The sequence below is a fragment of the Giraffa tippelskirchi genome, chromosome 7, assembly GCF_054371585.1.
Source record: "Giraffa tippelskirchi isolate mGirTip1 chromosome 7, T2T-mGirTip1v1.2.pri, whole genome shotgun sequence".
Classification (NCBI taxonomy): domain Eukaryota; kingdom Metazoa; phylum Chordata; class Mammalia; order Artiodactyla; family Giraffidae; genus Giraffa; species Giraffa tippelskirchi.
Window position 1 is genome coordinate 148,172,100 of NC_137281.1, and position 13,422 is coordinate 148,185,521.

The 13,422-nt window shown below is 50.0% G+C and overlaps 1 long non-coding RNA gene across 2 annotated transcripts; it reads left to right on the forward strand.

Annotated features, from left to right (window-relative positions):
- The first annotated feature begins 473 nt into the window (after positions 1-473).
- Positions 474-4,334, forward strand: LOC145513618 (uncharacterized). Of its 2 annotated transcripts, none has more exons than XR_014059587.1 (2): positions 474-598; positions 3,673-4,334. It is a non-coding gene; the product is annotated as an uncharacterized LOC145513618 (long non-coding RNA). The 2 variants fall into 2 exon arrangements; XR_014059586.1 differs by having other exon boundaries at positions 474-563.
- The last annotated feature ends 9,088 nt before the right edge of the window (positions 4,335-13,422 follow it).

The following is a 13,422-nucleotide window of genomic DNA, read 5'->3' on the forward strand; positions in this document are numbered from 1 at the left end:
GGCGGAGACCCGGTGCTCCAGACTGTCAAGTGTCTTGATTCCAGCCTGGCCTCCCTCCCCCAGTGATTAATAAAAGGCCGGCCATGGGGAGCCGGCGTTCTGGTTTTCATTGTACAGGCTGCACTGGGTGACACAGGACATGTGGAAAATTTTTGAGAGCGCTGCTGTGGTGAATGGCGTGGAAGGGGGTGGGGAGCGAGGGGAGGGGGAGGGGAGGGGAGCGAGTTACTTTTTAGCTTCCGCTAAGCACTTGGCAGCGCGCCAGGCCCGGAGGATTCTGGGAAGCGAGAGCCTCCCCGGTATAAACTGCCAGCTCTAAGCAGCCCTGACAGCTCTGCTCCTTCCCAAACCTGGCAGCCGTTCAAAGTGCTCTTTCATTCGGGATGCTGGAAGCCTGCCATGTGCAATGCAGATTTCGCTGTGCCTGTGCGCAGAAGGAACTGATAAATGCCGTTGCGGTTGCCATGGGGACGGGAGGCTATCAGAATGGCCTTGTGATCCGCAGCCTCCTCGCGGCGCGGCAGGCTCTCGCTCCGCGCTCCCGCCCCGCCTCCCGCGAGTCGGTGAGATGGTGAAATCAATGTTCTGGAAAAAAAAGGTTAACCCTCCCGGCTCTGGTGCCGAGGTTCGTGAGCCTCTGAGCACTTCCCTAGCTTTCAGTGCCAACCGGCGGCCCTACGGGCCTCCTTAACTATCCCCTGGGCAGGTCACCGTACCCCCCAAACCTCCCACCTCCCACCCAAACAATCGCCACCCCTCTCCTGCTTCCTTCCGCTCCCTGGCTGGGGTCGGGGGGGCAGGGGGGGCTCTCACAAAGCTGTGTTTTTAATAGAGCTTTTCAGCAAGTCCAAGTCTTTTGAGTCATCACAACCCGGATGTAAACACACCAGTCCTGCCTTCTGCACAGTTTGCATGTATTTTATCTTTTTAATAATATTTGGCCGGCAACTTAAACCGGCAAAGATGCCAGATATTTTAGCCAGCCACTTACATCATGGAGCCTGCATCTTCGGGAGAGTTGGGTGCCAGTTCCTTTCCTTGTTCTCCTGCCTACCCTGAGACTTCAGGGAATCTTGGGTCTTTCTGAAGGCATCCTATTGCAACAGAGGCAACCCAATCCCTTAGAACCCCTGGGCTTTAGAAGGAGCATGACATCACCCTAGGCAACAAAAACAGAGGGTATGTCACTGTCAGAGACAAGACATTGGGTGATCGGAGGTGGAACAGGTCTTTCATTTATGCTGAGAGTAAGGGTGCGCCTGTCTGGTTGGCCGCTTCCCCCCCCACCCCATTTTGCACAAACTTCTATTTGAAACACTGTCTGATTCAATGTACAGAAACAAAATAGCACACTCAGATTTGGTACAAGTTCAGGTCTGTAATGCCAACTCTCCGGGTGGCCTGTTTAATGGGGGGAAAAAATGAAATACTCCATTCCAGCCAAGGCCTGTGGAGGCCAAGGAGGTTTAGTGATTTATTTACATTGAGCAGTATTCCTTCTCAACCCAACTCGCTATTTCCTGAAGGTTTCCTGAACCTAAACCTTCGTTAACATCCCAGGAAGAGAACATATTTTTCCTGTGGCTTTCAATATTTTCTGCTAAATATATTTCGGCATACTGTTTATCTAGGGTTTCAGCTTTCAGACCTTTATGTACTTTTGACACCTTGAGGCTGTTCCACTGAAAAATGGTGTATGTTTATTAAAGAGGACTTTCTGTGCTGGGCGTTAAGGCAGTGGGAATTTCTGTTGGGTCTGTCTGTATAATGAGGGCTTCAGGATAAGAACTAAGTCAGAGGCCTGTTTGGTTTCTGACACCCCTTTGACAAAGCAGGCTCTACAGAGCTCACACAAACCCTTGAATACCACAGAAGTTTGAACCAAATGAGGTAGTTCTTCATAAATGCATGGCTGACATGGAGACTGGACGGGAGAGAGATGGAGAATGCCCCAGGTTTCTGGGGCTTTGCTGCAGTGTCTTTTAACCTGCCTCACTCTTGTGATTGTCACAGCAATTCCAGCCTAGGCTTTCTGTCTCGCTTTAATTTCTTTACTTCGAGGAGCCCCTTCCAAATAAATAAATTAATCAATAAAAGCCATCTGCTTCACCTTGCCAGCAGGCGCGAGGCTGGAAGGGGTAGTGTTGAATGCAATTTTTAGGAGCATTTGGCCTTTGAGACATTTCGAGGTGGGTTCTGGCTTGGAATTAAACAGGAATTGGAGGCAGAAATCAGGTGATTCAGAAAGTCCCTCTTTCTCCCCCACCCCTACCCCATACCACCCCCCCCATACTCACCCCCACCTTCCCCAGAAAATCCAGGCAGCTGAATTTTTGGCTCTCAGAGCTGCTAAGCTTTGGCAAGCCAAAAGCATACTTTGCGGTGGTGATTTCTTTCCCAGGTTGACCGACATGTTTCTGCACTGAACATGCGAGGGATGTTTCCTGACTGTGTGTATGAATCAGAGGCTGTATTTTTCATCCAGGGCTTCTGGTGACAGTGTTAAGCTGGAAAGAACAATGCAGATCACGATGAGCCCCTATCATCAGGGTCCATAGATAAAGAATCTATCCAAAGTGCTGGCTACGTGGAGCTCAGATGTATGATTTCACGTTTTAGCCATGCCCAGAGCAGTCCGTGCCCCCAGAAGGTGGTGCCCATGCTCACATTCAGACACTATCCCCTCCCCCCACTTCCCCCCATCTCTCTCTGTCTTTGTAGTGTCTGTTTCTTTGTTGCCTTCAAAAATTCTTCCTTTTTTCAACCTTCCTCTCCCAAATGGGAAGATCCGAAAAAGCCATTTTGGGGCCCTCAGTGTCTTCCTAAATGGAGGCACACCCTGAGATTCCAAACAGCTTAGACTATACCCAAGTTCTGCCCCTTACAGTAGGATAATGACCCAGGGAAGTCAGTGGTGTGGCCCTTCTGTCGCAGGACCCAAGGAGTGGGCTTCCCAGAAGTCCGTGGATTAGGAAGGTCTGCTTCAGGGGCTGCCAGGGAACAACTCCCTTTTGTTTTGCTGTCTAGCATGTGACCAGAATGCTGCCAGCTAATTTTAACCCCACCAAAGTACTGCTGGAAAAAAACAAAAAACAACAACAACCAAAAAAAAAAAACCAACACAGACTGTCTTGCATCTGGCAAGAGAAATGCTGTGGGCTGGATAAAAGCTTTTTCAGCTTGTGTTCCTTCCTGTTTCAGTTTCCAAACTTGCATTTATCGGTAACCTGAAATATGATGAGTTTCACCAAATTCCTGGATATTGCACAAGAGGACAATGAGTCTATTTCGGGTGCTGTGAATGTGTCTGGCACGGACCCTGGAAGTCATTGTTTTCAGGAGGGAGCAGATTTGGGGTTTCCTGGTGCTTTCCTTCTAGGGTCTCAGAGCCCCCAAAGGTACCGGGGGTGGGAGTGCTCTCCATGGCAACCATGCAGACTGCACTCTAAAAGGACCTGAATGGACAGTGAGTGGGTTGTGGGGTGGGGGTGGGGTGCTGGCCGAGGCACTGGTGACCTTGGGATGTTAAGTGGTGGATGGTAAGGCAGTGTCTGAAGTGGGACAGCAGAAGCAGGAAGAAGTGGGTAGAAGGAAGCTTTCACAATAGCTGGGGGGGCCTCCCTGGGACACAGGCCCCCAGCTCTCCTACTAAATTTCCATATCCGTTTTCAGCACCAGGAATTCATGGAGGACTTCATGGAGGTCCTCACTCTGGATACTGAGTTTTCAGAGCATTTCCATGGCGGTTAATTTGTTGCTGTCTGGCTGGGCTACCATGGATGCTAGGGAAAAGGGACAGAATCTCAAGAGGCAGGAAATGAAGAGGCCGGGAGCTCGGCAGCTGCTGCTGGCTGTTCTCGAACCAGATAGTGAGATGGGCTATCCTCTACCTGAGGGGCTGTGGTGCAGTCGCAGAAGATAATATGATGGCAAAGAGATGGAAGGGAGAGACCCCAGTTAAGGCAGAGCACTCTCAGAAACCAGGACGGCTTGGTGGCATTTGTCCTGACAGCTGCTGAGAGCTTCAGCTGCCAGAAAAGCCATTTGCTCAGGCTTGCCCTGTCTGGCCAACTTCGATGCACTGAAAGGACCCTTGTTGGTCTCTGAGGTGCCCCTCTCTGCACCTGAACCCTCCCATGTTTGGAAGACAAGGGAAGTTCCTAGGAGACATTCACCCCACCGTCTGCCTCGAAGCTGCTGCTGTAACCTTCCCACAGTAGTCAACATCAGCTGGCAAATCCCTAAATTAAGGTTCTGTTTACTCTGTTGTTCCAAAGACTTGTTTTGAGCAAGAGGCTGTGCTTTAATTAAAAAGATGAACACTCATGAGTAAGTGAAAATATTTTTTGACTGCCTCACAAATCTGTTTGACTTTCTTTTTCTTGCTTTTCACAGCGGGGGTGGGGGGGGAGGGGAAGGGGGCAGGCTGATCAGCACGTTTATCTGTAAGACCACTAAAAACCTTTCCTGTTAGCTGACAGCTGGCTCTTTGCCAAGGGAACCCAAAGTCCAGAATCTGTTCCTTGGGGTGTCTCTGTTTGCAGACCCTCGCCCACGTTCAGGTGTCGTGAGGACACATTTCTCATCTACCTTTCCGGCCAGAGGATTCTTAAATGTTTCCTCACGACGCCACAGCTGGAATGCAGCTGCTGCAGGGTGGAGCAAACACAAACTCCTGTGGGTCAGCCGGGTGAGGGAGGGCAAGGAATCTTGGAAGGTTGAGAAAGTCCTTCTCTCTGAAGCCAGAGCTCAAGAATGAGTAGGGCCCCTGGTGTGAAAGCTTTCCAGATGGGGGAAGGGACGGTAAGTTTTTGCCCTCAGGGTAGATTCCAAAAAAATCGCTCTGGGGAGGCCAGCGATTTTGGAATTGCCTTTAAAGCAAACAGCACAAATGTTTAAATTGACCTGGAAAACCCTTCGTTTTTTCTTTCCCTATAATCCAAGTCTGTTCCCTTGAACATTAATCAACTGAAACGTTTGCCCAAACTTCTCTCCTCCCCCACTTCTTTATTATTATTATTATTATCTTTGGTTCGGAAAACTTTTGGAAGCTTTCCCAGGCTGGAGCTATAGAATGCTTCCAGGAAAACGCATAGCGGGTGTCTGTGTTTTCAGTTTCTCCAGAGGGGGGACTAAACATGTTTTTCAGAAAGACTGAACTGGGGGCAGCCAGGTCTTATGCAAGATGCCGGCCAAGCAAAAGGGCAGACGGTACCGGAAAGGTCTGTGTGCACCCAAAAAGCACTGAAATGAAGGTATGGTTTAGCCGGTCGGCCTGTTCTCGCTTTTCAGTCTTGTGACCGCAGCTGCCTCTGTGTCAGTTTGTGCATGAAGCACCCCAGTCTCCAGGAGATGGGCAGAGAAGAGCTGGGTGCCAGGCTCTGAACTTCGTTCTCCAGTTAATAGCACTTGCAATTTCTGCCTAAAGAACACTTGGAAATTAAGCTGGAAAAGTGCAGGGGGTCAATACTCACCCAGCAGGCAGAGAGCCCAGCCAGGCGTGGAATGTAATGGACAAAAAAGGTGTCCTGGGGCTCTTGCTGCCAAGGTGGTGCCAACCCCCAGCCCATGCCAGCACAACTTTCCTTGGGACCAGAAACACCAATACAGCTACATGCACACATGTATTGGAAACATCTGTACACAAAACCAGCAAGCGCGTCCATGAGACCCAGGATGATGGGGACTCGCAGGACCCCTCGCCGGTAGATGTGGCCCCTGAAAGTAAAGGGAGCCAGGCTCTCCTGGAAACACACTCCATTGAGACTGGTTCTCGAGAAAAGGTGTGGAAACAGTTCCATAGGAGGGCCACCTCGAATGAGGACAGAGCTAGCCGCTCCGGCCAACCTCCAGTGGGAAGGCGGCTTCCTTCTCAGTCAATCCTCTGTGGCTGTCAGGGCCCAAGAGAGGAAGAAGCAAGCAGGGGTCTGCAGTGCTGAAAACTCAAGGACACAGCTCCTGGCTCTCCTCGGCCTGTGAATCTGAAGATTATTTACCAATAACACTGTCATGGTTCCTGCAGTAGAATCTCTTTGCTTTCTGCCCAGGAGACCCACTGACTTCAGAAGTCACCTCCCCCACCCCCAACACACACACACACCAGCCCACAGCAGGTTGTGCATGGCATGCTAAGACACTCCAGTCGTGTCCGACTCTTTGGGACCCCATGGACTGTAGCCCACTGGGCTCCTCTGTCCATGGGGATTCTCCAGGCAAGAATACTGGAGTAAGTTGCCATGCTCTCCTCCAGGGGATCTTCCCAATCCAGGGATTGAACCTGAATCTCTTATGTCTCCTGCATTGGCAGGCGAGTTCTTTACCACAGCTCCAAATGAGAAGCCCTGCAGCTTGTTGGGAAGGTGCTTAACAGCCCAGCCTTTGGCATATTAATAACAATGATGACTGGCACAGCTGATGTTCATTGGGCACCTCTTCTATGTCTGGCATTGTACTAGGGTTTTAATGCATTCTCTTTTCCAATCCACACGTAAGGAAGGGACTTCCGCTATTACCCCCACTGGATAGATAAAGAAAAGGAAGCTCAGAGAGGTCAAGCAACCTGTCCCAGGTCACACAGCTGTAATAATAAGTGGTGGCTGCAGTTACAACTCAGGGTTGCCTTACTCTAGAGTCCTTATCACACACAGCTGAGTCTGAATCCAGAGTCCACACTATGTGATCATGTGACTTGTGCCAACCTCCAGGTTCCTCCTATTTTCATAAATTATACACATCAAATTTTGGCAATTTCGTGTGATTTAGCCCAAGCTTCCTCGGCTCAGATGGTAAAGAATCCACCTGCAATGCAGGAGACCTGGGTTCAATCCCTGGGTTCGGAAGATACCCTGGAGAAGAGAATGGCTACCCACTCTAGTATTCTTGCCTGGAGAATCCCATGGACAGAGGCGCCTGGCAAGCTACAGTCCGTGGGGTTGCATAGAGTCAGACATGACTGAGCAACTTTCACTTTGTTTCCTTTATAAGATTGTTGTAAGAATTAAATAAGATAACATATATGGAGTATTTAGCAAAGTGCCTAAAATATAGTCAACAATGCAACCTTTTAGTAGTAATCTCAGAGTCAGTATGTTCTTTCAGTATGGATACATTAATCAAGTTATTCCTGGAGAAGGAAATGGCAACCCATTCCAGTATTCTTGCAGGGATAATCTTATGGACAGAGGAGCCTGGTGGGCTACAGTCCGTGGGGTTGCAAAGAGTCGGACATGACTGAGCACACACACATGATCCAGTTATTCACAGTCTCTGTGGTTTTCTCGAGCCTTTGGAAGCTCCTACACATCCGAGCGTGGGCACGTTGGGCCCCAAAGACAGCTGGATGCGGTGCTGATGTGGGGAGAGCTCTCGTTCCTTCTCTGTGACTTAACTTGCTCAGGGATCCACATGTCTGAAGCATGCATCTATGTCTGAACCATTGATTCCTTTCTTCCACGTTGCCCACTCACATTCACTTGGGTTCATTACGGGTTCCAAGTCTTCAGAATCACTCAAATCTGATCGCATTACTTTCCTGCTTAAAAAAATCTCCCAGGCGCCTAACAGAATCAAGGCAAACTCCTTAGCTTGGAATGCAAGGCCCCTGGGAAACTGCCTCCAATCCCCTTTCTGCCTCTTCCTGCCCCTCAATTCCTTTCTGACCACATTAAATCCCCCTTTGTTCCATGAACGCCACATGAACTTTCAAGCCCTATGCCTTTGCAGGGCTCTTTTCTCTACCTAGAGAGAATGCTTCCCCCTCATCGTCTTTGACCAAACTTCTATGCATCTTTCAAAACCCAACTCAGTTTTTCTGCCTTTCCTGTGAAACTGGTCTCCAGCATATCCCTGCTCTTACTTCAGTGACAGTCTGCATAGTTCACAAAGTACTGCAGTTATCTGTTCATGCAACTCCCCCACTGGGGATTCATGAAATTCAGGGCTAGGGCTTACCCTTCTATCCCCAAGCCACCTAGAAGGCCCTAAATAAATGCTAATAAATACATACCTTAATGTAAATTCTGATAATTTTATTGACAGTAAAATAAGATGTGTGTCTGCGTATTTATACCATTCCTTGTTCCAGCAAGAATTTGAAATAGATGTGCATATAACAATCTTTCTTACTCACAAGGTGATATAGAATAGTGCTTTGTGCATCCTATAGTAGACAGAGCTTTAGAGTTGAACAGTTCTGGGTTCAAATCCTAACTTGGCCTCTTCCCGTGACTTTTACTTTTTTGGCCACACTATGAGGCATGCAAGTCTTAACCACTGACCCACCAAGGAAGTACCCCTCTTACTGTGACTTTAAGTCATTACTTTATTTCTCTTAGCCTTAGTTTTCCCGTCTGTAAAATGTAGATGACAATAATTACCTGTGTGGCAGATACTGTTGATAACCACCCAATAGTCGCTTTCTTCCTTAGTACCCCTAATTTTTTTTTTCAGGAATCCACTCCCTCTTCCTTGTACCCAGGGTAGGAAGGGGGAAATCCTGATTAGTCTAAATAAATATTGGTATCTTGTTCTCCTTGCCAGTGATTCTTTGGGGGATGGATCTGTGGCTCAGTTCTAGTCAATGAGATGTAGCGAGGGATCTTTGGGGCTATGTCTGGAGAGTTGTTTTAGGAAATATTCCTTTCCTCTTAAAACATGAGAGAAACAATTGTCCTTATGCAGCTGACATTATGTCTGGATTGATGGCTGGGGCCACAGCAGCCATTTTGTTATGATGAAGGCAACCACTTAGAGAACTAAGCTGACACACTAAGGATGACAGAATGGAATTGTGGGGAGAACTGGGGTCCTGGTGGCATCATTCAGCACCTGGAGCCACTCATCTCTGGACTTTTCCTGAGATCAGCAGTCGCTTCACTGTTCATTGAGGGACCCCCGGCTCAATCCAGTATTGTGAAGGTTGCTGTTACTTGTAGCTAAAGGGATTTTAACAGATCAGCTTCACAGAGTAGTGGTGATGACTAACAAAATAAAGTTGATAAAGTACCTGGCACATGTTTAATTCTTAGCAATTATTAAAGAGCTTCCTCTGAGATGTTCTGAGGTGAATGCATGAATGACCCCCAAAGACATGGCTGATGGTTATGCAGTAAGGTTTAAAGCAGTGCAGAGATGGGTGGGTACTGGAATGACAACAAAGATAAAGACAGTAAAATTCGTACACTATGTTAGGAAGCTTCCTGATGGAGCTTCTTGGGACTGTAAAAATGGTGTTCCTTTGTACTTCTCAGGCTTCCTCTTACCTGGTCAGAATTAAACACTGCAGGATTTTCTAATTGTGGGCGGCCACACTTGTGCAGTCGGGGTGGTCCCCGATTGCCCTGGGGCATGGAAGCCCTGCTCTGGGATGGAGGCTAGAGTATAATTTGTAGCTCCAGGAGGAGCCAAGATTTGGAAGCAGAACTAACATACCCACACCACGCAGAACGTGGCCTGCCACTGGCAAAAAGCACACAACAGCCACCCCCTCCAAGAGTACCCAGTGAGGCCCTGCAGACTTCGGCACCTCGATAGGCCTGCCTTTGGGGGCCCTGGGGCCAGGCGTCCTGCCTGACTTTTGGCCGGCTGACCGGGCCAGAGTTTCCCTCCGTGCCAGCCCCATGGCCCTTCTGAACCTCGTTCCAGGAGAGCTTAGCCACACCAGTGTCTGCCAGACTCATGTCCGCCCAGCTGCGTGGGCGGCCCTGGCAACAGGGATGGGGAAGGTTTTGTGCAAGGACACTGTGGCCCCTGCAGGAGGGTTGTGGGGGCAAGCCAGGAGAGAACCTGGAGGAGGAAGCGGGGCAGAAGCTACTGATGTGAGGTGGTCTCAGCCCCCCTTTAGGAAGGCCTTCTTCCTCTTTGAAGCTGGTTCCAGGCCCCCTTTCCCTCCAGCTGCTCTCTGGCTGTTTACTTCTTGCTTAGCCCCTCTGCCCAGTTAGCTTCAGCACAGCCCTGCTTCCCAGGGCTGAAATTCAATTCAGTCACCAAATATTTATCTAGACGATTCTATGCAAGATGTCATATTCCAGCTAGCCGACTAGGGTGAGAGAGATACAAAGGACAGCAAGATTTGAGTAGAAAGGACCTCAAATTAGTGTTCAAACTTCTCTTGGCCTCAGAACCTTCCTCCACTCTACCTTACAGAAACCCAAGTACTTAACAACAAAAAAACACAAACAAACCAAGATTGCTGCTGTTGAATCTGGGGCAGGGCCCCATCCCCTCTAGCCAGAGGCAGACTGCACGGACAGAGTCTGAGAAGCCCTGACCTAAGACCAGAGGGGGAACTGAGGCCCGGGGAAGTGACCTCCCCCCGAGACACACTGCAAGTCAGTATCTCAGCCAAGTTCAAATCCAAGTGTCTGAGTGCCTGGCTCAGTGCCGTGTCCACTGTACTGCCCTACCCGCTTGGCGCTTGTCTCAAAATCCACTGGAGAGAGAGGAGGCAAGTCAACCCAGTATAGAATGCAGGTGCGACAGGCCAGTTAAAGAGCCACGGTTCCAACACAGGGAGAGAAGCTCTTAAGAGAGGAGGGCAGGAAGCCGGGCCTATATCAGGAGGGGCAGGGTTTGATGTGGAGCATGGCAGGGACGTGGTGGGCAGTGGGTGGTGGGAAAGAGGCAGTTCCAGGCCCCAAACAGCATGGTCAGCTAAAGCCTGGTCATTCAAAGACCTGGGGTTCCAGCCCTGGCTCTGTCATCACAAGCTAGGTGACCTTGGGCCAGTGGCCTCCCTGGTCTGGGTTTGTTTCCTTACATGTAAAATGTCAGAGGGGGGTGAGCCAGCTGGTCCACTGTGATGTGCCCTGATGCCTTCTCTCCTCCCACGAGGCTGGCCCTCCCCTTCCCACTGCCACTGCCAGCATCACCACCCAGGACACCCCCCAGTGTGTGCCAGGTGACTGGAACGGACACCAAAGAGGAAGTGTCCCTGGGTGCCCCACCAGAGCAGCACAGAGCTGGCAGGCCTGCTCAAGGGGCCTGCCCAGAGCTTTGGGGAACAGAACTGGTCCTCTTCTGGGGAGGGTTCTTTCCAATCCCGCTCTCTCTGGAGGCCCAGGCCTCAGCCAGTGGCCCCCCCGAAACATATTCCCCACCTTGGAGCAGAAAGGGGAGGTCTTAAGGGTACCCACTTAACAGCCCCAAACCTCAGTACTCTTGTTTTTAAAGTGAGGTGAAAATAGAAGCTTAGTAGTCTTATTTGTAAAGTTGGTGAAGCTTGTCAAGTGCCTAGCCTGGTGCCTGGGTTAGAAACCACTCAGTAAACATTAGATGCTATGCATTGCTGGGGGGCTGCCTGCTGGGGACAACTGCACAATTGGAAGGCTCCTGACATTAAACAGGCTGGTTCAAGGCGTTGGGGGGTGGTGGTGCCCTGTTTGTGCAGCCCACAAGCACAGGCGGGGAGGACCGTGGTGGGCACTTGGGGAGGTTGGTGTGAAGCCCACTGGAAACAATGTGTGTGCGCCCCCTGCTGGCTGGGGGCAAAAGGTGCAGGCCTACTGGCTCTGGGGCCCTGGGGCGGGGAAGGGGGATTCCTCCTTAGCACAACGTGGTTGCTGCTGCCTGGTAGGTTGAACACAGCACCACGGAGTACCTGTAAGGCTTCACCCTCCTGGCCATTTGCCAGGTGTTTTTGGAGGGATGACTGACAGCGAGTGACAGACAAAATGAGTGACAGGTAAGTTAGGTTTTGGGGAGCCAATTAGCCAATTAGCCAACCCAGTCTCCGAGACCATGTCAGAAGCTGTTTCAGATACAGCAGTGAGCTAAGTTTCCTGCATCTTGGACTTGCAGCGTGTGGAATGACCTTAGACAGGGCACATAAGCCCTGTGAGCTTCAGTCTCCTTGTCTGTAACTCATAAGTCTTCTCTACCCCTCCCCACCTCTACCAGAAGGAGGGACCCTAGGGTGGATCTCAAGGATGCTGTATTTGGTGGTGGTGGTGTGTGTGTGTGGGGGGAGTTAAAAGCCACTACCAACAACTATGCCTTCTCAAGGGAGCCTCATCCTTTGAACCCGTCCTGTGGATCTCTGGTTCATTCAGAAGGGACCCTGTTGTGCTCCTGGGGCATGCCAGTCTCCCCAGGTTCTCCCACCCGCCCACCAGGTACCCTGGCAGACCCCTGACACTGGACCCTTGAGCTCTAACATCTAATGAGAGGGCATTGGAGTGGATGTGGGAGGGTCTTGGGGACGGGGCTGGGATGGCAAGTCCCCACACTGCATGTTCCAGGCCACAGTGGATCTTTCTGCTGGAGTTAACTGGACTGCTTCGCCTCAGTATCACTTGCTGGGGGCCTTTGTCTTCCAAGATCCCTGTTCTCTCCCAGACTGCTGGGGGAATCTGGTCTCTCTTAGTATGGCTTTGAGGGCTTGTGGAAGATAGGGAGAGATGTTCTCGATGACTTTTTATTAAGATCCACCATCACCTCCACAATCAAAAAATTTCTACTCCCAGTGGCCCTTAGTGTAAATGTGCATGGACACACACATACACACACACAGCAAAAGTCAGGGTTGAAACTAATCAATGCTAGAGGAATGTTTTAACATCTGTATCAAAACTACCCAGGTTTATTTTTTGAGGATGTCTGTGGTATCATCTCACACTCTGTGTGTATGTGTACTTTTGCATTCTTTCATGTAACAAGGTTTTATTGAGCTATTGCCAGATATTGAAGCAATAGCAGCAAATAAAATGAACACAAATCCCACAAAGAGCTTACATTCTACTGTGTGTCTCTATGTGTGTGGGGGGGGGCAGTGAGAGAAAAATAAATAAGCAAGTGGAACAAACTTGACATTTGAGAGTAATGTGTGCTGTGGAGAAAACCAAAGCAGAAGAGGGGTTGGTGCCCCAGGATGGGGTTGGGGGGGGCAATGTTAAATGGAGCGGTCAGGGAAGATCTTACTAAAAAGGTAACATCTAAGTAAAGATCTAACAGAGGTGAGAGTGGACCCAGTAATCGTTTGGTAAGAGAGGGCTCCAGGCAGAGGAAATGGCGATGCAAAGGCCCTGAGGCAGGAGCATGCCTGATGACAGAGAGGCTGTCCTGGAGAGAACAGGGGAGGGGAATAGGACACACGGTCAGGAGCAGGCGGTGTTGGGCTTTGAGGGCCATTGGGAGGACACTAGTGTTTACTCTGAGTGAGATGGAACAATTACAGGGCTTTCAGCAGACAGTGACATCATCCATCCTGCATGGGAAAAGGATCATTCTAGCAAGGAGAATGGCGGGAGAGTAGGGGGACTGGTGAAGGGATGGAGGCAAAGGATGGTGGCCAGGATCAGGGGGGTGGTAGCCAGGTTAGTGAGAAGTCAGCCACTTCTGGATGTACCCTGAAGTCAGGGGAGATGGCCTGAGTTAGACAAGAAATCATCTGTTTTGATTTCAGTAAGTACTTCTTCTGCATATTTT